The sequence below is a fragment of the Poromitra crassiceps genome (assembly GCF_964638095.1).
Source record: "Poromitra crassiceps genome assembly, chromosome: 16".
NCBI lineage: Eukaryota > Metazoa > Chordata > Actinopteri > Beryciformes > Melamphaidae > Poromitra > Poromitra crassiceps.
Genome location: NC_139645.1, coordinates 32,579,736 through 32,601,741, shown reverse-complemented (window position 1 = coordinate 32,601,741; position 22,006 = coordinate 32,579,736). Strand labels below are relative to the sequence as shown.

General features: G+C 45.0%; 1 pseudogene across 1 annotated transcript in view; it reads left to right on the top strand.

The window, feature by feature from the left end:
* LOC310791595 (intermembrane lipid transfer protein VPS13C-like) overlaps positions 1–22,006 on the top strand; it is a 141,799-nt pseudogene that overhangs the window by 52,245 nt on the left and 67,548 nt on the right. Inside the window, exons 29-40 of the transcript in view lie at positions 640–771; positions 1,835–1,924; positions 2,188–2,343; positions 4,119–4,386; positions 5,234–5,394; positions 5,732–5,853; positions 7,113–7,410; positions 7,851–8,240; positions 9,343–9,447; positions 17,790–17,960; positions 18,194–18,319; positions 19,719–19,852. The product of the transcript in view is annotated as an intermembrane lipid transfer protein VPS13C-like (transcript). The remainder of the gene's footprint in view (positions 1–639; positions 772–1,834; positions 1,925–2,187; positions 2,344–4,118; positions 4,387–5,233; positions 5,395–5,731; positions 5,854–7,112; positions 7,411–7,850; positions 8,241–9,342; positions 9,448–17,789; positions 17,961–18,193; positions 18,320–19,718; positions 19,853–22,006) is intronic.

The following is a 22,006-nucleotide window of genomic DNA, read 5'->3' as shown; positions in this document are numbered from 1 at the left end:
TCAGTATGCTCTGTGTAACGTGTGTGTTGTCTTTGACAGGTGGTCCAGGTGACTCTGGACTCAGGCCTGTGTAGTTCAGTATGCTCTGTGTAACATGTGTGTTATCTTTGACAGGTGGTCCAGGTGACTCTGGACTCAGGCCTGTGTAGTTCAGTATGCTCTGTGTAACGTGTGTGTTGTCTTTGACAGGTGGTCCAGGTGACTTTAGACTCGGGCCTGTGTAGTTCAGTATGCTCTGTGTAACGTGTGTGTTGTCTTTGACAGGTGGTCCAGGTGTCTCTGGACTCAGGCCTGTGTAGTTCAGTATGCTCTGTGTAACGTGTGTGTTGTCTTTGACAGGTGGTCCAGGTGACTTTAGACTCAGGCCTGTGTAGTTCAGTATGCTCTGTGTAACGTGTGTGTTGTCTTTGACAGGTGGTCCAGGTGACTTTAGACTCGGGCCTGTGTAGTTCAGTATGCTCTGTGTAACGTGTGTGTTGTCTTTGACAGGTGGTCCAGGTGACTGTGGACTCAGGCCTGTGTAGTTCAGTATGCTCTGTGTAACGTGTGTGTTGTCTTTGACAGGTGGTCCAGGTGACTTTAGACTCAGGTCTGTGTAGTTCAGTATGCTCTGTGTAACGTGTGTGTTGTCTTTGACAGGTGGTCCAGGTGACTCTGGACTCGGGGCTGGGCCACAGGACCGTCCCGTTGCTGCTGGCTGAGTCTTCCTTCAGCGGCTCGGCCAGGAACTGGTCCTCCCTGCTGCACCTAAACGCAGACATGACGCTGGAGGTGACTGTGGGGATCACTCACATTTTACTGACTCGGAAATACCCGGGCAGTGAATCGGGCTGCGCAGCCATTGTTAGTTCACTCATGATGCGTCATCATGTGACATGAGATGGATTTGCATTATTTAATACATCACATTAATATATTTTAATCACTTCTTTTACTTGAAATAAAAAGAAATATTGCAGTGTTGCTCTCAAACCTATTCTGTTTGATTGCATGATAAAGACACAAAAGTGAAAAAAAGTAGTTTGTTGATTGATATTCAACAAAGCCTTGTAATAAACAATGTTGTTCTCATCTTGATCAGGCGGACTGCATAATCGGGCACGTCGGGTCGATGCCCGGTGGCCTGGCCTGGCCTGGCCTGCAAAAAAAGAGCCACCGTGATGTCACTCATTCATTTCTGGACTCTTGTGTTGGAGCCTTGAGTTTTGCATTGCTCAACACTTGGCTATAGGCTATAGAGACTAAAACCATTGTTGGCCTAATTTTTCAGAAGCAAAGGTTGGGGCTTGAGCAGAACACACTACCATGTCTTTAATGTTAGGGGCTTGCTTAAACAGGAAGATGTTTAATGAAACTGAGAATATGTCAATATGTTTATTATTATTGTTATGACGTGTAGTTCTTAAGCCTGTGGAGAATAACGCAGTATGCCCGATCTGATCACTCTTCCTGAAATTAAGTTTGCTGTGAAGCGTTTGGACAGAGGCATGTTTTTGGTTTTACTTCTTCATATTATACTTGCAGTTATCTAGGCTATGTTGATGTTTCTATTTGTGAACAAATAGGTAACATGTATCATCGCATTAGCGTTATATTCACTAAATCTTGCTTCAAATGACCCAAATTGGGCTTCAAACGGGCCAAATTGGGCTTCAAACAGCCCAAGTTTTTCAAGCGCACATCGGCCCATGTCGGCCTGGCCTGCTTGGTAACTAATGCCCGGCCTGAATTATGATCCCAGTCCGCCCCTGATCTTGATCCTAACAGTCTTGTCAGCAATCCAGAAGTTGAATGTATAAATAATGATATAATAATATGTCCTGTGTGTCTGCAGGTAAACTACTTTAATGAGAGCCATGCAGTCTGGGAGCCACTGATAGAGAGAGTGGATGGCGGGAAACGCAGGTGGAACCTCATGCTGGAGGTGAGACTGTTAGCAGTTAGCTTCTGTTTCCGCTAGCAGCACTAACACTGTGTCTGTTTAAGCTAACACTGTGGAGACAGACAGCAGTGTTAGAGACTGCTGACACAACACACACTGACACAAACACACTGCTTTATACTGTATAAAGGTCTATATTAAGGCATTCCATGTCTTCACTCTTGATCTGGGTGAATTATTCTGCATTCTTTGTGTCCAAACTGAGTGTGGATCTGACACAGTGTCTGATATGTTTGGTCCTGCAGATGAAGAACAACCCGGTCCAGGACAAGAGTCCAGTTCCTGGAGACGACTTCATCGTTCTCCCTGAACCTCGCACTGCCATCACCATCTGCTCCAAAGACACCATGAACATCACTGTGTCACAGTCCTGCCTCAACGTCTTCACCAACCTCTCCAAGGTAAGACTCTCTACCTCAACGTCTTCACCAACCTCCAGCTCCAGGGTAAGGCCCTACCTGAACGTCTTCACCAACCTCCATGGTAAGATAGGGCTGGGCGATATATCGAATATACTCGATGTATCACGGCTTGTGCCACGTGAGATGTAGAAATGACTATATCGCGAACATTCGAGTATAATTGTCACGCATTGTTTATAACTTAAGCCGCCGGCATGACTCGCTTCACGTTTCCTCTTGTCAGCTCTCTCTCTCAAGGGAGATCTCTGTCACACTCAGGAAGGGAGGGGGAATCACATGGATACGTCAAACGCGTCAAACCGCGTCAGACACACCCGTCCTTAACCTATGTGCGATTCGAAATCACGCGTCCGCACCTATGGTCCGCACCAACCCAAGGAGGCGCAGCTAGCGAAACATGGCCGCCTCCACTGTGGCTGTTGACAGTTAAATTATAACAAAACAACCACTATTGCGATTTGCAATACATGTCCCGCAAGGTTTCTGAGATTAGGGGAAAGTCTGAGCTGGCGTTACGCTAAACCAACGTGGGGAGGAGGCAGCGGATTTGTTTGGCGTTAACGTTAGCTGTTGTGATGGGGGCTAACGTTAGCTAGCTGGTTGTGGCTACCTAGAGCAAGCAGCGCTCCACAAGCTTATTGTGACCAAAATCCCCGCATTTAAAGCACTTCATACTCCCAGAGCTGGCGTAAACCATAGAGAACCTCATGCATTACTCAAAATTAAACGTCCAGGGTTTGTGTCTCCGGTCTCCAAAAGCAACTAACGTTAACGTTACATGCAAGCTAACGTAGCTAGCTGCAGGGCTGTCATGATCTATCAGGAAAACGAATGCGCACATATGTTGCCGTCATGCCAATAAGAGTCTAAATGTAATTTTTTATGTTTTATCTGCAGACTAAGCAGCTAGGCTTTCGGTTCTATAAAAGCCATTATTTTTTGTATCGACTATTGAGTGATACACTTTACTAAAACAATCATATTAGGCTATATCAGAATAGTGATGTCAGATTTGCGTAGGTCAGAGCTATGGAATATTAAATCATCCATCTTTGCTCACTATCTGCCCTTTCTTCTTATTTTTTACCCCAGGTGTGCATAAAATACAGGTTAAGAACTTATGGAAAAGTCATGGAAATCCATTGGTCAAAATGTGTATGAACCCTGAAGGGTTAAATTGAGCATTTATGAGAGATTTCAAAAATATCGAGATATATATCGTGTATCGCGATATAGCCGAAAAACATCGCGATATTCTTTAGAGGCCATATCGCCCAGCCCTATGGTAAGACTCTACCTCAATGTCTTCACCAACCTCTCTAAGGTAAGGCTCCACCTCAAGGTCTTCACCAACCTCTCCAAGGTAAGACTACCTCAAAGTCTTTACCAACCTCTCAAAGGTAAGACTCTACCTCAACATCTTCACCAAACTCTCCAAGGTAAGACTCCTCCTCAAGGTCTTCACCAACCTCCAAGGTAAGCCTCAACCTCAACACTGACCCACAATGCTCAGGTAGAGAGGGGTATTGCAAGCTGCAATAACCGTTTTTCCGGCCGCTAGAAACAGCAACACATTTGTGCTAACAGCTAAGATAACCGTTCCTACTGAGAAGTCTGTGCATTTCATCTAAACTGGGTTGGAAAAATGATAAACACGTTTAGAACACATTTTGAAAGATGTATGAGCTGGCTGTACGCTGGATCACTGTGGAGTTAGAGAGGAGCCGGACAGACACATTCTTGTTTTTGCCCAGGCGTTCTCTGAAGGAACGGCCTCCACCTTCGACTACTCTGTGAAGGAGAAAGCCCCGTTCACCATCTGGAACGCCCTGGGGATCCCGCTTATCGTGCAGCACGGCGCCAACCTGCGTCTGGTGGATGCGGCGGCGGCGCGGGGGAAGCTGCACGAGGTGGCGGTGGGCCAGAGCGTGGACCTGGAGCACTCAGCGTCCGCCTCGTCGTCCCGGGGCAAACTGTCCACCCTGCAGCGCCAGGAGAGCTGCCTCTTCAACCTCACCATCGGTCAGTCAGTGGGCTCCAGACTCACATACACATTCTCATTTTATACACGACACACATATAGTGCTTTTCATGTTCTAGCCCGTCTGATAATGTGTCTGGACTTGGATCTTGTACGCCACATATAGTGCCATGTATACTTCTTTCAGTAGATGCAGGGTTTTCCCTGGCTTTTTGGAGGGCTTAGGTGCTGTGTCGTCAGGGGCTGCTTGGTGGCTACTTCATTTTGGACCATTATTATATGACCATATCTGTGTACAAACATGTGGAAAAGCCACAGCAGCTAATAAATAAACAACACCCAAAAAGACAAACCTGTGCCCTGCTGACCGCCACTGGGGACCAACATTGATTTGACATTTATTCGGCTTACTGGTGCTGCCCAAAACTGATTTGGTGCTGCGCCTGAGCCTCATAATGGTAGGGAAAACATGTGGTCATAGATTTTCAGAAAACGCTTCAAAATCATATAAGTCTATACGTTTGTGAAGGTTATCTGGCCGCAGTTTCATCATTTACTTAACTTGACTATGACTTCTGTGGTTGTCATATTACTATATAAATGTGATATAAATTATATTGACTTCCCGATGACGGAACCAGGAAGTACATGACTTCTGTGGTTGGTCTACAAAAATAGTCATCCTTGCGCTGCTCTATTATGGAAGCCTTGAGAGGCGAGAGATAAATCAAATCCGGTGATCCATTTTGTTGAGGAAGTGAAGGAGGCTGAGGTGGGAGTCTGTGTGCGCCTCCCTCTATAAATACATCTTTATATGTGAATACATTTTTATTTTTTTTACCTTTACCTTTATTTAAACAGGTAAAATATGTTGTGTCCTCCCCCTAGTTCCTTCAGGTTACAGTGAGATCTGTAACATCGCTCTGGACAAGCCGGGCCGGCGGCTGTATAACGTGCGCGGGGCGCAGCTGCAGCAGGCCGTGTCCGTGGTGCTCCAGGTCGACGCCATCCAGGGGAACAAGGTCATCACCGTCCGCTCGCCGCTGCAGGTCGGTTCAGTCTGCTTCACTTTAACCCTTAAAGGCCACAGGGCTATCAAACCCAATGTCATCCAAAAGGTTCTGAACAGATTTGCACGAAACTTGGCAGAAAGGTTGGTTATGTGCCAACTTAGAAGTGATTAACTTTCCACGCCCACTAGCCACAAGGGGGCGTAACAGGCCGCGGCGGAGGTATACCCTCTAGTTCAATTTGTAACACTTCAGTCATTCATGTTCGCTGTTTAGTTATAGTTTGATATACTTTCTCAGGTGAATGTGATGTACTCAGTTCTCTGGAATGCATTGAGGATAATAATTCTGCTGAGACCTCTGCCTCTGCTTCCAGATAAAGAATCATTTCTCGGTGCCCTTCTCCATCCTGAAGTACTGTCCGTCCTCCAGCAGCCTGCTGACGCTCGGAGTCGCCGAGCCCGAGAAAGAGTTCCACGTCGCCTTGGAAACCTACAGGTATATACAGTACGATCCAGATTAGTGATGGGATATCAGGATATCAGTTTTGGGTGCCGATACTGATGTAATTCACACATCGGATATCGGACGGACGTCGCAAAAATACGTTCTGTTCCAGATTCCAGTCATAGTTTGCTCTGGACCATAAACCCACATGAAACAGCAGTTGTAGTAACCACATGTAGTTGTTGCTTGCCTTGTCCTAAGAATTTCATTGTTCAGAATGACTTTGTGTTATACTGTGCAGATCAATGACAGATGTTTGTCAGAATTTGAAAATGTATGTGTATAAATGAAGAGTTCATTTGCAAAAACAGGTTAAACGCCATTCTTAAAATGAACAACAACACCTGTTTGATACTCCCTGGAGTGCACATAGAAAACATTATTGAGGTGATTTATGTGAAAATTATCAGATGAATATGTTTGAGTTATGATTGATAATACAAATTCCCCAAAAATAAATAAATTACAGTATAAACACATCCATATATAAAATAAAATGATAAAAAATCCAAATGAAGATACCTGTTTTTGCAAATGAACTCTTCATATACAGATCCTTTCCAAAAAATTAGAATATCATGGAAATACCATGGATGAACGTGGGCTTCAGCAGTTTGTCAGGCAAAGACGATTCAAATATTTGTCGGAGATTCAGAGGGAGTGGACTGAGGCTGGACTCAGTCATAACTGAGAAGTAACTGCTGATTTTCTTCACACTATTCTAATTTCTTGAAATACTGTTTGGGGGGGTTTTCTGGAGCTGTAGGCCAAAATTATGAAAAATGAAACAAATAAAGGCTAGAAATATTTCACTGTGTGTGTAATGAATCTATAATCTATGAAAGTTTCACTTTTTGAAAGGAATTATGGAAAAAAAATAACTTTTCATGATATATATATTTTTTTGGAAAGGATCTGTATATGTATATGTATATGTATTTGTTTCCAGGTGAAACTGTAAAGCAGACCGTAAATCCTCAACTTTTGTGTCCAGCAGACAGAAATGTTTTCTGCCTGCTTCAGACAGTTTTAAGTCCATGGCACATGAAAGAAACACAGATGTTTGTTTGGTGTGCCATGGCTGTCTGTCCTTGTTTGGAGACATTTTCCGTTGTAGGACATTTGATTGGTGTACCATGGGCTTTAGCCTTGCAGCCCTGCAGGCAGGCGTTAGTGAGTATTGATTGATTGATTGATTGATTGATTTTATTCAGTATGGGTGACCTCTGCCTACACCCTCCCCTCCCCAGGGCCCAGCTGTTTGTGCGCCCGGCAGGCCATCTGGAGGGGCTCTACGGAGCCTCCTCCACCTGCGTGTCGTGGAAGGAGCAGGTGCACCGCAGCTCTGAGGTGCGCTCTGTGCTGCGCTGCCCGGCCACAGACAGCAGCTTCCTGCCTCTGAGCCTCAACACGCTGGCGCAGCCTGACAGCCTGCAGCACATCACCACCACCAGAGAGGAGGACTGGGACCCCGCCTACATCATCCACCTGCACCCTCTGGCCACGCTGCGCAACCTGCTGCCCTACACGCTGCGCTACCTGCTGGAGGTACGCTCACCACACATACTGCCAAGTCTGATCTGAATAGTTTTCTCTCCTGTGTTTATGAGTTAAGAACAGGTGGGGAAAGGTTTTTGCCAGGATCATTTTTCTAAATTTATTTTTTTGCCAGGTTTGCCTTTGTAATAGGTACTTATTTAATAATTAATATTAATATTAAGCTCAGAATTTCCTAGATTTGTTTTGTTTTCTCACTTAGTATTTATTATAATAATATGCTACCTGGAGAATGCCACACTTAAGTTCCTGGAGGGTTTTTAGGCAATTCTCCTTCACATTCAATGATGATTATATTGTATTTTTTGTAATTGATTTTATATGTACAACAACTTGCCTCTCTGGACTTCCGTAGTGAGTTAATTGAAACTATTCTAATTGACTCTGATGTGTAAATCTAAGGGTTAGTGTTTTTATAATCGCCTCCCCAGGGTTCAGCAGAGTTCTATGAGCTGCAGGAGGGCAGCTCCTCTGACATCCTGAACGCTCGTATCTCTGGAGAGATGATGGAGCTGGTGCTGGCTCAGTACCAGGGCCGGGACTGGCACGGCCACGTGCGCGTGGACCCGGACCTGCCCGAGTTCTTCCCCGTCTCCTTCACCTGCGACTCGGACCCCCGGCTGACGGCCGACGTGAGCGTGCACGTGACGAGAGCGCACGGCCGCCTGCTGCTGTCTGTCTTCAGCCCGTACTGGATCATCAACAAGACGTCGCGCGTGCTGCAGTACCGCGCCGACGAGCTGTCCGTCAAACACCCCGCAGACTACCGAGATGTGGTTCTCTTCTCCTTCAGGAAGAAGGCCCTGTTCAGCAAGAGCAAGGTAGGCCTGTTAGCACGACCCAGGTGGAAGTCAAAATGCAGACACTTGTTGGTGGTTGAACAAACCCAAAGGATTTATTAACAAAATGTGGTGCGGGCTGTCAGGCAGGAACTCAGGATTCCTGGGAAGCAAGAAAAAAAAAATCAGTACTGGACTCCAAAAAACACAGGAGATGAAAGTCAATAGGAAAATACTTGGAAGAGGTTAGGATAATGACACAATACCAATCATAAGTCATTTCAACGATCTGACACAGCTTGAAGGGAGACCAGAGTACAGGTGCATCTAAAAAATAATATCATGGAAAAGTTTTTTTTTTTCATGATTTAATTCAAAAAGTGAAACTTTCATATATTCTAGATTCATTACACATAAAGTGAAATATGTCAAGCATTTTTTGGTTTAAATTTGGATGATTATGGCTTATCTCATGAAAATCAAAAGATACACTCAATACTCCTTTTGCAGGAATGACTGCATCAATGCGGCGTGTGGCGTGGCGTGGTGTGGCGTGGTGTGGCGTGGCGTGGTGTGGCGTGGTGTGGCGTGGCGTGGCGTGGTGTGGCGTGGCGTGGCGTGGCGTGGCGTGGCGTGGTGTGGCGTGGCGTGGTGTGGTGTGGTGTGGCGTGGCGTGGCGTGGCGTGGCCACATACTGAGATGAATGCAGAAAGGCTTTCATTCCAACATTGCTGCAGCAGAAAAAAGTGCAAAACAATGACATTATAAAGCAAGAGATGTTTCTGCGTTGTATTTATTTGCCAAGTGGTTACAGCAGTTAATGCAGGCGATCATTCTGATAGAAAAATGCACACAAAAAAACATTGTGTTAACAGCAGGATGTTCTTTTTATCTTTTATTATTAAAAAACCCCAATATGCACTCATAAACATATAAATACCTGTAAACATGCAATCAAACAAACAAACAGACAATCAACCAAACTTAAAGCAAAACCATCAAAGACAAACCAAAGGGAAACTAGATTACTGTATGCAAATAAACCAGAGAAACCAAACCACTGTAAAAAACAAGGAAACAGCTGTGCGCTAACAGCTGTGTGCTAACAGTGTGTTAACATTGTGTCTCTCCTCCTCTGGTGCAGCTGCAGCTGTGTGTCTCCACCTCCTCCTGGTCAGACGGCTTCTCTCTGGACACGGTGGGCAGTTACGGCTGTGTGCGCTGTCCCTCCACCACCATGGACTACCTGGTAACATCTCATACAGTGCCTCCTCTCTAGAGCTGCCGAAAATAATCGATTCAGAGATGCATCGCGATGCTTAATAGGACGATTCTGAATCGATTAACAAATATCAAAAATCAATTATAAAAAAAAAAAAAAAAAAAATAGAATGTAAGTACCGGTACATGCAGTTGTTTATTTTAATTATGGATCATAATACAATGCAATTCCAAATGCACTTTTATTTTAAAAGTAGCCACACAGTGAGAAAAAAGAAAGTGAGAAAAAATAAATCATGTATTGCGGAAAAAGTGATGCATCGATTTAAGATGCATCGTGATGCATCGAGATGCATCGGAGATTCATCGAGATGCATCGTATAATCGAATCGAATCGAATCGTAGACTTGTATAATCGAATCGTATCGAATCGTGAGATCAGTGAAGATGCACAGCTCTACTCCTCTCAGGGTTCTGTCTGTCTGTCTGTTTGTCTGTCTGACTGTCTGTCTGTCTGACAGACAGACAGTCAGACAGACAGACAGTGTGTTAATGTCTGTGTCATGAGCAGTATGAGGCAGACCGTTGGGCAAACTGGTCTGTTATTCCCAAACTGAACTGGTAGCAAGACCAAATGGGAATATACAAATTATAGGAATACAAGTATTCCCCCCATCTGTGTATTTTTGTAGTTGGACCTCCTTTCGTCAATCTAAATGTCAATATATTTTAACACTATTTAATTGTACATATGTTACACAGATGGAAAAAAATAGGAACTTAGAAAGGTTATCCTGGCAAAACGTTTGTCACCTGTTCTTAAAGCATAAGATCACCCACAAATAAAAGTGCAGTCATTATCTCAGCTGATGGAAGTTGTTTAGTCCACAAAACATTTGTGGAGTTTCACAGCAAAACACTGTTGCAGCACCTCTGACCTAAACCATTTGAAGTGGATGGTGACCAACTTACAGATGTCAAAAAAAGGGCTCCATATACTCCTCACTTTGGCTTAATCCAAGTCTGCACAAGCCCTGAGATGCCAAGTTGACTTGAAAAGACATAATTTACGACTTCCGGTATGAGCGCTGTAGCGGTGGCTGTGTGAGAGAGACAGCTCCCGGGCCAGATCCGTAATTTGGCGATTAATAGACTCAAATGTGAATTATATTAAATGAATAGAGGGGCGGATGGCAGAAGGGCGGAGGAAGATTCGAGAGCGGAGAGGAAATAAAACTGAATCGCCCGCGACCAAAGTAAATAAAAGTGGGAAGACGTTAGCCAACCCAGGAGCTAACCTAGCCGCTACACAGGGCTGCGCCAACATACAAGCTAGCTCCCGAGCTACCGGCCAACCCACCGACCTAACTAACGAGGAGGAAGACGGGGCGAATATGGAGAAGGTGATGAAAGAAATGGAGAAGAATATGCTGGAGGCGATTAAAATACAGGGTGAGCAGAATGAACGGATGCACGAAGAATTGGGACGTAAAATGACGGGCATGCACGAAGAGGCAATGGGGGAAATCCGAGGCCTAGCGAACCGCGTTGGAGTAGTGGAAGCTCAGGCCGAGAAAACGGAGGGGTGGACGGCGGACATCGCTGAAGAGCTACGTGAGGCCCGAGAAGAACGTGACGCTATGCGGCGAAAGTTGATAGACATTGAGACCAGAAATAGGAGGACCAACATTAGAATAAGTGGAATAGCTGAAGGGGGGGAAGGATCCGACAAGGAGGAAGTGCTGAAGTTCATGGAGGACTTCCTGAAAAAAGAAATACCAGCACTGGTTGACGTAACCCTCAATATACAGAGGGCACACCGCACATTCGCAACTAAGCCAGCCGACGGAGAACGCCCAAGAGCATTCGTGGTAGCCTTCCAGGAGGACAGAGTCAAAGACAAGGTGATAAGGGAGGCGTGGAAGAAAGGGAACATTGAGATGAGGGGAAGAAAGGTGTATTTCGACCACGATTTCCCAGTGGAGGTGGTCCAGAAGAGGATGATGTATAACCCCATCAAGAGAGCTCTAATGAAAGCTAAAATACGCTTCCAAACGCCAATGTCAGGTATGAAGATCATGTGGGACGAGGGGAGGAATCCAAAATACTACGCCAGTGCACGGGAGGCGGAGGAGGACCTGACGGCCAGGAGTATAATGGTGGAGAAGACGGCGGCGCCAAACCGACCTAACAGGAGGGATGGGCGTGGAGCGACAGGGAGCGGAGGAGAGGAGAGAGGGGCGGCCAGAAGAGTGGAGAAGAGGCTGGAGGAGTACCGACGTGCCTGGGAGCAGCAGAAAAAATAGACTGAATGAAGAGTCACTGGAGATAAACAGGGTCCGGGGGGCCTGTTTCTTTTTGATCACAGAGAGGAGTGAGGAGGAGCGCTTATCGCTGGACTGAGAGGTCGGTGTTGTTCGGGTGCCTTACCTGGTTAGCCGACCTCCACGCGGGGACCTTCTTCGAGGAGCCTTTCCCCACAGACCTACCGGCGAGGTCAAGGTAGAGAGGGATCCATATCCTTCTCATTTGGAAGTCCATTTTTGGTTTGATTGTTTTCTTTAAATTAGTTTTGTTTGTTCATCAGAGTCCTTATGACAAGGTTATTATTCTGTCTGGATATAGTTCTGATGTCTGTAGTTTTGAAGTGCATGATGAGGGGGTCAAGTTCTATTTGCTTTCTTTTTCTGAAGTTAGATGGGGTCTCTTAAATTGAAAATTGCCTCATTAAATGTGAATGGCCTAAGTAACAAAGTGAAACGAAGCAGGGCTCTAGCCAAAGTACGGAAAGATAAAACACAGGTAATGTTTTTGCAGGAGACGCACATGCCACTTGAAGAACATGTAAAATTGAAAAAATATGGTTTTAGGAATGCATTCTTTAGTTCATGTACAAATAGCAGAAGGAGGGGGGTGGCGACGCTGATTTCAAATTCGGTTTCTTTTGAGTTAATAAGGGAGATTAGTGATAAAGAGGGTAGATACATTTTAATAGTGGGTAGGATCGAAAATGTTTTAGTTACACTGGTCAACACATACACCCCACCTGAGAACGATAGACCATTTTTAAGGGTTTTGTTTGATATTATAAAGTCTGAAGCAGAAGGTATTTTGGTGTGTGGAGGAGACTGGAACACAATACTGGACTATTCTCTAGATACAACGAGCGCAGGGAGACATAATCGTCAGCGATCAAAGGAATTGAAGGTTCTAATTAAAGGGGCGGGGCTAGTAGACGTGTGGAGGGAGATGCACAAAGGGGAGAGGGGGTACACTCATTACTCATTGACTCACCAGGTTCATGCGAGACTAGACATTTTTTTTATGAACAAGGAGGACAGACACAGGGTGCTAGAATGTGAGGTGGGGACAGCAGACATTTCGGACCATAACGTGATATATATGACTATACAATTAAACATTGAGAAGAGGGAAACTTTGTGGAGGTTGAATGTGGGGATTTTAAACAGGGTGGAAGACAAGAAACAAATTAGAGAAGAGATTAAAGAATGTATTGGAGATAATAATAACGGGGAGGTTAGTCCGACCATTCTATGGGATACACTAAAAGCTATAATGAGGGGGAAATTGATTTCGAGGACAGCATTTATAAATAAAAGTAGAAGAAAGAAATATGATGAGCTACAGGAGCAACTTAAAATGTGGGAGGGGAGACTATTGGAGGGGAATGAGGGAGCATTGGAGGGGACTAGGGAGATTAGAAAACAATTAGAGGAGTTAGGGAGGGAGGACTTAGAGAAAAAGCTTAGATTTACTAAACAGACATTTTACGAGGCGGGACCTAGGGCGACGAAGATATTAGCAGGGCGACTGAGGGACCAACAGACTAGACGGACAATACATAAGATTAGAGACCCAAGGACAGACGCAACAGTATTCGGACCCGAGGAGATCCAAAGAGTATTCAGAGAATACTACGAGAAATTATATGCCCAGCCGGAAGAGGTAGAGGGGGAATACATAAATCAATTTTTAGCTGGATTGGATCTCCCGTCCTTGGGGAAGGAACAAAATGAAGTCTTAACAGCCCCCATATCAGCTAAAGAACTATACACAGCCATAGCACGTCTCAAAACCAGCAAGAGCCCAGGTAGTGACGGATTCCCAAACGAATGGTATAAGACCTTTAGAGAAGACCTCGTCCCGATTATGGTGGATTCATTTAACTGGACACTCGAAAAGGCGGAGGCCCCTCCTTCGTGGAAAGAAGCAATAATATCAGTTATTCCGAAGGAGGGTAAGAATAAAGAATACTGTGAATCATACCGACCCATATCTATACTAAACGTAGACTATAAGCTGTTTACTTCTATACTATCGAAGAGAATGGAACAATTCCTCCCTAGATTGATAGATGAAGACCAAACGGGTTTTATAAAAGGCAGACAGACTCAGGACAACATCAGACGCTCAATTCATATCATCGACCATATAGATAAACACCAACTGGAAGCAGCTCTAATTAGTCTTGACGCGGAGAAGGCGTTTGACAGGGTCAGTTGGAAGTTCTTATTCAAGACAATGGGGAGACTTGGCTTTGACGATAAGTTTATTACGTGTCTACAGGCGTTGTATGAAGGTCCATATGCCAGAATAAAGATTAACGGGCACCTAACGGGCAGGTTTAAACTGACTAGAGGGACACGCCAGGGATGTTGCGCTAGCCCCGCCCTCTTCGCGATTTACATAGAACCATTAGCACAACTGATTAGAGATAGTAGTGAACTAAGGGGCATTACAGTGTCGAACCGGGAACACAAGATAGGACTATTTGCTGACGATGTTATCGTTTTCCTCGAAGACCCAGATAAAACATTCCCCAGCCTAATGAAGATATTAGAGAATTTTGGACAAATGTCAGGATATAAGTTAAACGTTTCCAAAACGCAAATTCTTTCCATAAACTACACGCCCAGTAGAATGATTAAACAAAGGTATAGACTGGAATGGGGGGCAGATGCAATTAAATACTTGGGGGTGACTATTACAAGGGACCTGACAGATTTGTATGATAGGAATTACACAATAATCAATGAAAAGCTGAAGAGAGACTGGTCCAAGTGGTCAACTTTGATTTTAGATTTTAGTTCAAGGATAGAGACCATCAAAATGAACATACTACCCAGACTTTTATATCTATTTCTTTCTCTCCCAGTTAAGATACCTGAAGTCCAATTCAAGGCCTGGGATAAACAGATTTCTAGCTTCATATGGGCTGGTGCCAGACCTAGAGTGAAGTACAAAACATTACAGATCAATAAAGAAAAGGGAGGTTTGGCTCTGCCGGATTTGAGAAAATATTACTATGCTGCTCAGTTAAGGTATGTGGTTTACTGGTGTACACCTGATTATGAAGCCAGGTGGAAGGAGATAGAGATGAAAGTGGGTAAGGGCAAACCTCAGACTAGGCTGGGAGAGAGAGAAGGGATGGTGATGAAGGGTGAGAATATGGTCCTGGATAATACTATAGACGTGTGGAGGGAAGTGGTGAGAAAATTTAAGATGGAGGGAGACATCAAACTTTTAATTTGGCCCTCACAATCATATGGTTTTACACCGGGCAAATGGGATGCAAATTTTAAAAGGTGGGAAGTGAAGGGTATGACTAAAATTGGGACCATGTTAATCGAAAAGGAGTTTTGTTCTTTTATTTCAATCAAGAGGGAACTAGAATTGGGGGAGTCAGACAGATATAGATATATACAGCTGAAACACTTTTACGATCAAGGGGTGAAGAAACACTTGTCTGAAGAGGGAAATGAGCTGGTTAATTTTTTGATTGAGGCCCACAAACATACACCAACAAAAATTGTCTCCAAATTGTACAGAATTATTCAAAAAATGACTGGGGACAACACATTATATGTCATGGAGAGATGGAAGAAAGAAATGAATATTGATATAACAGAGGATGATTGGCATTCTATGTGCGACACACAACATAAGTCTACTCGCTCCAGAGGATGGAGAGAATTCGGATGGAAAAATATAATGAGATTTTTTATTACACCACAGATCAAAAGCAGACAGATGCACGAACAACAGATATGTTGGAGGAAATGTGGGCAGGTAAATGCCAATCATCTTCATATATTTTGGGAGTGTGAAAAGATTCAGGGGTTCTGGTTGGACATCACTCAAGTTATGCAGAGGGTAATGGGGTATGATTTTCCAAAAGAGCCACAGATTATATATTTGGGTAAAATTGAAGAACACATTGCGACGGGCGACCTTTGTTTGTTTCGGATACTGACACTGGCAGGGAAGAAGGCGATCACAAGGAGATGGTTGAAGGAGGAACCCCCTGAAGTGGGGGAGTGGGTCAGTATTGTGGAGGAAATCAAAACAATGGAGGAACTGACTGCACGTCTGAGGACAAAAATAAATGCCCACTTCGACGCGTGGAGGAAGTGGAATATATACAGGACACTGGTCTAAAAAGGTTCCCCCACCGAGAGAGTAACTGTTGGCCACTCCCCCTGCCAGTGTCGGTGCACTCATATTATTTTCTTTATTTGTCTTACATGTCTATCCGGGATTCCTTTCCCTAAAAAAAAAAAAAGTGTTTGACCTTGAAATGGTGAAGATAAAAAGTACCTATTTAAAAATGAAAAAAAAAATGAAAAATTGAATAAAAACAAGGTATATATAATTTCTTTTAAAAAAAAAATAAATAATAATAAATAATAATAAAAATAAATACCCACTCCGACTCATGGAGGAAGTGGAAAAAATACAGTTCACAGGTCTAAAAAGATTTCCCCAACAAGTGTTGTCCAACCCCCCCTGTCAGTGTCAGCACACACATATTATTTTCTTTATTTGTTTTACATGATAATCCAGGTCTCCTTTCCCTTAAAAGTGGACTTGTCTGTCCTAGAAATGGTGGGAAAAAAAAAAAAAAAATCTGTAAAAAGAAAAAAAAAAGAGGAAAAACTGAAAAAAAACAAAGTAAAAATAAATAAATAAATGCCCACTTCGACTCATGGAAGAAGTGAAATATATAGAGGTCACTGGTCGAAGAAGATTTCCCCATCGAAAGAGAAACTGCGGCTCATCCCCTCTGTCAACGCACTCATATTATTTTCCTTATTTGTGTTTTTGTTTTACATGTATATTTTGGTTTCCTTTTGCAAAAAAAAATGTGGATATGTATGTTTGTGAAAAGATGAAAAAAAAAAGAAAAGACATAATTTACACCCTGTTGTTAGCTGAAATATTCATTGTAGCAGGCTACAGTTAGCCACCCCCCTTCTTCTTATTGCACGTGGCTACAGTGAAGATTTCAGCTAAAACAAGGTGTAAATCACATCTGTTCAGTCAACTTAAGTCAACTTAAACCCGCCCTTTCATCAGCATGGGGGTAAGTAGGCAATGACTTAATTTCCATTTTTGAAACTTATCCTTTAGTCATAAATCCGTAAAGCCAGGGACATTGTGGGGCTGGACCTGGGCTCTCTGACTGCGGTGTCAGAGAAGAGAACGTTATCCAGGCTACGCTCCATCATGAGCAATGACTCGCACCCACTCCACGGCGTGCTAGTCAAACACAGGAGTACATTCAGTGAGAGACTGATTCCACCCAGATGCAACACGGAGAGGCACAGGAAGTCATTCCTGCCTGTGGCCATTGGTCTATTTAATGCCTCTCTTAAAAGAGCACCTCGGAGACGCTCAGTCTCCCTGAGATTGAGCCAGCCGATAGGCTAACTGGAAAAGTGCCTGGCTGAGCCACGTGTAACGTATAGGGCAAGCCGAATAATATAACTTCAGTGTGCAATAAAGATAGGCTAACTGGGAAAGTGCATGGCTGAGCCACGTGTAACGTATAGGGCAGGCCGAATAATATAAGTTCAGTGTGCAATAATGACAATTGGCACGTAAGTTATACTTACTCTACGTATTGCTTACTTAGACGTACTCCACTATTTTGCTCCTATCGCATTTAATACTGTTTACTGTTATACTGTTATACTGTTTATTCCATGTTATGTTGTGTTCTTTCTTCTTCTCATTCTGCTTATTTTACTATCGCATTACTACTGTGTATTTTATTTTATTTTATTTTATGCTATCTGTGTTATGTGAACGAGCAACTGTAACTTGTCCCAATTTCCCCCCGGGGATCATTAAAGTCTTTCTGATTCTGATTCTGATTCTGATAAACACAGGAGAGAAAACTATTTACTGTATATCAGACTTCTGTGTGTGTGTGTGTGTGTGTTTGTTTGTTTGTTTGTTTGTTTGTTTGTTGTGTGTGTGTGTGTGTGTGTGTGTGTGTGTGTGTGTGTGTGTGTGTGTGTGTGTGTGTGTGTGTGTTTGTTTGTGTGTGCGTGTGTGTGTGTGCAGGTGGGGGTGAGTATCCAGATGAGCAGCTTTAACCTGACCCGTATCGTGACCCTGAGTCCGTTCTTCACGCTGGTCAACAAGTCCTCATACGAGCTGGAGGTGGGCGAGCTGCAGGAGGGAGATGGAGATCACGCCTCCGCCACCAGGTGGCACTACATCGCCTCCACTGAGGTCAGTGAGCCGGACGCTGGCTTTACTTCTCCGCTAGTGATGCGCGCGGCCTCCCCAGAACCCGCTGGGTCCCGCGGGTTGGCCCGCCCCGCAGGCGGTCTGCGTCCGAAAATGAGGAAAATTGTTGTCAGTTGTTGTCTTGTGTGTTGCAGTGTGTTTCCAGCGGTCAGTTGTTGTCTGTGTGTTGCAGTGTGTGTTTCCAACGGTCAGTTGTTGTCTGTTGTGTGTTTCAGTGTCTGCCTCTGTGGCCGGAGAGCGTGGGGGGCCGCCTCTGTGTTCGAGTCGTCGGGTCTGAATCTTCCTCCAAGTCCTTCTTCTTCAACAAGCAGGACAACGGCACCCTACTGGGCATGGACCAGGTCAGTCTGCAGTAGAGGTCTTCACGGGTCCAAAATCACGGACCCGGACCCTAATGGACCTGGGGAATTTGTGCCCGAACCTGTAATGGACCCGTCTATTATTAGAAATCTGAGACCTGGCCCCGTTCAGATCCGAGACATACCGAGGCAGAGACTAGTGGTGTCGACGTCAAAGTTGCTTGTTAACTGCTACAAGTTGTATATCAAATGAAACTTTGTGCATCTTTATTAACTAACGTTATAGCATTCTCCCCTGGTGGATGCTGCCTAACGCTAGTTAGATAGTACAGTGCCAGTCTCACTCTCTATGCTACCGCTGTTCCTTCGCCCAAAAACACACACAACAGCGCTAGAAACAATCACATACATGTTATGACTTGTGTACTCACCATGCGATCATCGAATAATAATCCAAAAGTACGGGAAACAGTCATCTTCAATTAAATCCATAGCGAGGAACCAGCAAGAGGGTTACCTCTCTGCAACGAAAATCACTTCCTCGTTTGCCTGAGGCGCATGTGTGCGCATGTGGTCACATGCGCCTCATGTAAACGAGGAAGTCATTTTCATTGCAGATGGGAACGCTCTTTGCCAGTTATTTTCTCTATGGATTTACTTGCAGTTTGTGACAACAAGCCTCACGTGTGCTGTTTTGATGCGTTTCTCTCGTGATCAGCGCTGATCGCCGGGTCCACTCGGGTCTTATTGGACCCGGCATTTCACTGTCAGAACCCCGAGACCCGTGACAATCGCTACCGGAACCGACCCATACCCGGGGTCACTTATTTTGAATGGACCCAGACCCGGCTGGGTCGGAACCTCGGGTATTCGGGGGGTCGGGCATACCCGAAGACCTCTAGTCTGCAGTGTTTACATGCACTGCTCATCAATCTTTGCACACTGGAATACGTTCATCTCCGAAGCCCGTAGGAATGCATGGAGCATGGGTGTGGAGCTACTTGTCTCATCGTTTTGCCAGGGAAAGTGAAGGGAATGTTTTCTAATACATAATTAGATCAATCACCTAAACGCTATCAAACATTTCAAACATTTCATTGCAGGATGATGATGTTTTCTTTGGTGTGTCACCGCAAACACAATCTCACACACACACACACACACACACACACACACACACACACACACACACACACACACACACACAAATATCATCAACAGGGAAAAGGTGAAAAGAAAATATTTATTTTCCATCGTAAAATAAAACACACCAAATAAAGCATAATTTTAAACAAAAATGAACCCAACTAAGCTGTTTTAGTTTATACAAAAATATAATATATTATAATAGAATAGAATAGAATAGAATAGAATATATTGTGCACATTTGATTTTGGGGGTTAAAAAAATAACAAATAACTGTCTCTCTCTCTTCTCACAGTATGGAGGGATCATCGTGGACGTGAACATCTCAGATCACTCCACTGTTATCGGCTTCACTGACTACTATGAAGGAGCGGCTCCGGCTCTCATCGTCAACCACACGCCCTGGGTCACAGTCTGCTACAGACAGAGGTCAGTAACCACACGCCCTGGGTCATAGTCTGCTACAGACAGAGGTCAGTAACCACACGCCCTGGGTCACAGTCTGCTACAGACAGAGGTCAGTAACCACACGCCCTGGGTCACAGTCTGCTACAGACAGAGGTCAGTAACCACACGCCCTGGGTCATAGTCTGCTACAGACAGAGGTCAGTAACCACACGCCCTGGGTCACAGTCTGCTACAGACAGAGGTCAGTAACCACACGCCCTGGGTCACAGTCTGCTACAGACAGAGGTCAGTAACCACACGCCCTGGGTCACAGTCTGCTACAGACAGGTCAGTAACCACACGCCCTGGGTCACAGTCTGCTACAGACAGAGGTCAGTAACCACACGCCCTGGGTCACAGTCTGCTACAGACAGGTCAGTAACCATGGCAGTAAGAATGGCTGCCTCCGTGGCTCTCCGGCTCGAACAGTAACATCAACGTTCATTGAGTTTAAACAGCCATAAGTGCAGTTATTGCAGAAATAGACTCCATAACAACAATTAAACAAGAGCAGGAGTTGCACCAGCGAGGTTTCTCAGCAGAAAATATGTTTTCGCCGTTGTTCTGAGTGGATTTAGATTTGACTGGATCTGATGCTGATTGGCTGAAGGACTGGCTACTTCCACCCACTGAAATCACTGTGCACAGCGCTGAGTCCAGACGGATCCACAGAACCAAACAGTTCACACATCTGGATGGTTTTAACCAGGCTAGTGTTAGAATACTGTTTCCACACTGTCGTCTATATATATTAGGGCTGTCCCAGCGAGTCGACGTAATCGATGACGTCGACTACGTAATTACGTCGACTACGTAATTACGTCGACGCACGCTACGTGCTTCGACGCGTCACGTGTGGCTAATTTTAGCAGCTAACTGTTACTTTTCGTTACTTTACATGGCAGTAAAATGCCACTGAATGACCAAATTGATTTAACTTTTAACCATTTCGATTTCCACTTTCAATATGGACCCCCAGCATTTAATTTCTGGGGTCAGACCGTCAGACTCAGTGGGTCAGACAGACATACAGCAGTTACGCTTGCTAGCCTTCATGAAAGACGCACTGGCATGAAAGACGCCAGTGTGTTTATGTTTTTAATATAGTCATATCTATGGTTTATAACGCTGCCACTAATCAGAGGCAGAGAGGGCCAGGGGTGCCTTCACCTTCGCCATCATCCGAAAAAAATATTGTTTCCGGTAAGCTAGCTAGCTAGCTAATGTTAGCTGCTGGTTGGTTGGCGAATGTTAGCCGTTAGCTAACGTTAACACGTTAACTAGACAAACACAGACATGCAGAGCTCCAAAAACAGAGCAATTCGTGATTTTGTTACTGTAGTTTCTGCAGAGTAACGTCCATGTACCTTTATGGATTGCTCGGGGTTGGTATTGCAAAGGGATCTGACGGATAGTGCAGTAACAGTCAGCAGCTATGATAGCACAGCCAGTCGGGGGGAGGAAGTCCATATATGGTCCATCCGGTCATGGGGCACAGGACATTACGTCATCACAGGATAACAGCCAATCGGCTGGCTCAGATCTGTTCAAATCTGAGCCAGCCAATCGCGTTGTCCTGGCTGTTTGGGACGTGTATAAAAGGCAACCGCTGACCGGGGTGGGTGGGGGGAACCAGAGGAGAGGGGGAGAGAAGAGGAGAGGGGAGAGGAGGAGGGGAGGGGGGGAGAGGAGAGGAGAGGGGAGGATGGGAGAGGAGAGGGGGAGGGGAGGGGGGAGAAGAGGAGGGGAGGGGGGGGGGGAGAGAGAAGGGGAGAAGAGGAGGGGAGGGGGGAGGGGGGGAGGAGACGGATAGTGCAGCAACAGTCAGCAGCTATGATAGCACAGCCAGTCGGGGGGAGGAAGTCCATATATGGTCCATCCGGTCATGGGGCACAGTACATTACGTCATCACAGGATAACAGCCAATCGGCTGGCTCAGATCTGTTCAAATCTGTGCCAGCCAATCGCGTTGTCCTGGCTGTTTGGGACGTGTATAAAAGGCAACCGCTGGCCGGGGTGGGTGGGGGGAACCAGAGGAGGGGAGGGAGAGGAGGGGAGAGGAGAAGAGAGAGGGGGAGAAGAGGGGAGAGGGGGAGAGGGGGAGAGGAGGGGGGAGGAGACGGATAGTGCAGTAAC